This window comes from Bubalus bubalis, chromosome 4 (assembly GCF_019923935.1).
Source record: "Bubalus bubalis isolate 160015118507 breed Murrah chromosome 4, NDDB_SH_1, whole genome shotgun sequence".
NCBI classification, from domain to species: Eukaryota; Metazoa; Chordata; class Mammalia; order Artiodactyla; family Bovidae; genus Bubalus; species Bubalus bubalis.
The window spans coordinates 126,625,275-126,629,018 of NC_059160.1; the positions used below are offsets into that span (position 1 = coordinate 126,625,275).

Consider the following 3,744-nt stretch of genomic DNA (forward strand, 5'->3'; position numbering starts at 1 on the left):
CAAACAGATGGAGATGAACCTTAGAGACTTGGAAAGAGAGAACTGGCACAAAGGTTCTTTTAGGACTAAAATACAGACTTGCAAGTCTTTCTGAAAAAAAAAAAAAAAGCAAACTAGAGCTATGATCAGCTCACCATGGAAAACAGAATGCAAAGAAAAGAAAAAGAAAAAAAAGGCAACATCTTGGAGCATCATCGTGTCGCGAAGTCGCTCAGTCGTGTCCGATCTTTTGTGACCCCGTGGACTGTAGCCTACCAGGCTCCTCTCTCCGCGGGATTCTCCAGGCAAGAGTACTGGAGTGGGTTGCCAATTCCCAGGCAAGAGTACTGGAGTGGGTTGCCATTTCCTTCTCCAGGGAATCTTCCCAACCCAGGGATTGAACCCAGGTCTTCTGCATTCCAGGCAGATGCTTTACCTCTGAGCCACCAGGGAAGCCCCTACCTACAGTTAAGCATACCTATAGTTCATAGGAGGAAGAAGACAAGGATTCAGCACAGAGATCTAAAAGAATTTCAAAGGATCTCTGCAGCAACACTGAAGTCAAAGAAATCTTTCTTGTTTGTGTCCCTGAGTAGGTGTCTGTGATGACTGCTTTGTAAAACAGTACAGATTATAAATAAAAGTCTGTGGGCAGCAATAGAGAAACAACACATACGTTTTCAGTGCTACTGGGCCTGTCTGGCCCTGCCCACCACTGGTTTGGGGAGCTACTTAGTTCAGACTAGAGAACACCCACACGAAGCTTCTCTCGATGGCAATATGACATGCCTTCTACCTCTTCACCCTGACTTCTCTTCGCCTCCTCTCTTATCCAAACATAGGTTGGAGATTACACTCCCTTTGGGTCAAAACAGCACATCTAAAATCATTTTATGGCACCCTTATTCTTTTACTTGCCCACAGTCTTCAAGATTTTTTAAGTGAATCTGGCCTCTGCAATTCTTATCCTGCATTATTGTTTTTATTATTTACCATATCAACACCTCAAAATTTCTCTCTTCTAGTTGTTTTTGCTCTTGGCTAGACCACAGAGAGTCTTGAGAATAAGCAGGGGTGGGGGAAAGGGCATTATTGCAATTCACTGAATCTCTTTGGTAATATTCTCCTTGTCTGTGCACCAGGCATGGACTTCCCAATGTGTTGCAACTGGTAAAGAATCCGCCTGCCCATGCAGGAGACACAGGAGACCCAGGTTCAATCCCTGGGTTGGGAAGATCTGGAGGAGGAAATGGCAATCTACTCCAGCATTCTTGCCTGGAAGATTCTACGGACAGAGGAGCCTGGTGGGCTGCAGTCTATGGGGTTGCAAGGGGTCAGGCACGACTGAGCACATGCACAGGCACTGTGCCCCAGGCGTACCAGCAGGAATTGCTTAGCAGCCCAAGTGGCAGTCAGCACTAGAGACTATTGACTTTTGACCTAGAAGAGCACATAAGATGGTAAATTCATTAAAAACTTAGTAATCACACTATAAATATTCTGAATTACCATTATTTTTACCTTTCTGTGACTCAAATGTACTAAAGATGACCTTTATCTGGCCAAATAACTACTCTACTTAAAAGTTATATATGACATATATTCATTCTTACTCACAGAAGAGTGTATAAGATATATTGTACAGTTCAAAAAATAAGTATAAAACAACATCCAGTTTTAGAAACAGAACATTGTCAGCGCCTCGGAAGCCCTCCTTGGTCACATCCTGTATCTCTTAACAGTTTTATTATTTAATGTATGTATCCTTAACAGTAGAGTTGAGTTTTGCATTTATGAACCTGATGTAAGTGGAAACGTATTTAGTGGTTTTTTTAATATGTATTTTATTTTTTAACTTTACAATATTGTATTGGTTTTGCCATATTTGCCTCCTTTACTCAGCAATGAGATTCATCATGTTATTATAGATGGCTATAATGGTTGTCAATTTTCATTGGTGTATTATATTTCACTGTATGACCACATCACAATTTATCCATCCTATTATTGATATGTTTGAATTGTTTATTGTTTTTAGCTATTACAAAGATGCACATATATAAGAGATTCTGAATAGAATTACTGTCATAGTGAATGTGTATCTTTAACTTTACTAAAATCACAGTATTCCAAGGTGATTGTATCAATTTACACTACCATTAATTAGTGTTCGAGGATTCTCTTTGCTTTGTCCTGCTTGAAAGTTTATTACTGTCGGACTTAATTATTCTTTGGTCTGGTGGGTGCGTACTAATACGGCATTGTGATTTTCATGTTCATGTCTGTGGCTACTAATATGGATGTGCATATTTTCTATTGTCGTTTATATTTCCTTATAGGTGCTGCGCCTACTTAAGCCGTTTGCCTATTTTTAGTATTAGGTCATCTGTTTCTTATTGATTTGTAGGTGTCTATATATTTTGGGTACTAATTCCTCATTATATGCTTTGCAAACTTCTCCCATATGGTGGCTTTTCCACTCACTTTATGGTGGTATTTTGTAAACAAATGTCCTTAATTTTAATGTAGTTGAATTTATCAATCTTTTCCTTTATGGCTAAAAAAAAGTTATTCTCAAACCTAAAGTCTTAAAATCATTCTTCCATATAAGTCCTGCTGTTGCTGCTGCTAAGTCACATCAGTCGTGTCCGAGTCTGTGCGACCCCATAGACGGCAGCCCACCAGGCTCTGCCGTCCCTGGGATTCTCCAGGCAAGAACACTGCAGTGGGCTGCCATTTCCTTCTCCAATGCATGAAAGTGAAAAGTGAAGTCGCTTAGTTGTGTCTGACTCTTCGCGACCCCATGGACTGTAGCCCACCAGGCTCCTCCATCCATGGGATTTTCCAGGCAAGAGTACTGGAGTGGGGTGCCATTGCCTTCTCTGTCCATATAGGTCCTAATTTACCTGAAATACTTGGAGTCAGATGTGTTCTGGAATACAGACTTTTTTGGATGTTGGAAAGGTACCACAGAACATGCAATATACACTATATGAGAAGAAATGGGATAGTACCTATGATCAAAAATACCAATATTTCCACAGCAAAACATATCATCAGCTAAGTGACATATAAGGGATTATCATGTCACTAAGTCACATTTTTTTTCCACCAAATCAGTTCCAAAGAGTTGGGTTTTCAAAGTTTGGAGATTCTATAATTAGTACAAAAGTTATGGTAGCCTTATATAATAAAAAATGGAATTTTTCAAAGTTTGGAGGAATTAACTGGTGGAAACATGGACCTGAAACTTGTGTGTGAGTTCTTTACTACTGATTCAAATTATATACCGGTTTGGGACTATTCATATTTTCTTCTCTTGAGTGAGCTAGTTGTTTTTCTTGAGATTTGCACAATCATCTAAATTATATTTGCATTAAGTTGTTTATAAGATGTTCTTTTTATTTCTAAAATACAGTTTCATTACTGGTATAAGTTGTTAATATCTCTCCTTTTATTGCCCAATCCCATTAAATTTTTGTCAATGTGATTAGTCTTTTCCCCCCCAAAAAATCAACTTTGGATTTTAAAAATCTACTGTATGAAGTGATGTGCTAGTGCACTAAAACAAAACAAAACCAAAACAAAACACTATTGAACAAAACAAAACACTATCTTATTTGATTTCCACAGTGTGAAGATTCCCCTCAGAGGCAATTTCAAGCTAGCAGTATGATACTATTGATCATGGAATTGGGAAGATTTCTGCTTTTAGCACTAAAAGATTTCTGCTTTTAGCATTATTTCCCTCCTACTTTCCTTAAT

General features: G+C 38.7%; 1 non-coding gene across 1 annotated transcript; it reads right to left on the minus strand.

Annotated features, from left to right (window-relative positions):
* Positions 1 to 361: 361 nt before the first annotated feature.
* On the minus strand, positions 362 to 432 carry TRNAS-GGA. Its single transcript has one exon. It is a non-coding gene; the product is annotated as a tRNA-Ser (tRNA).
* Between the last annotated feature and the right edge of the window lie 3,312 nt (positions 433 to 3,744).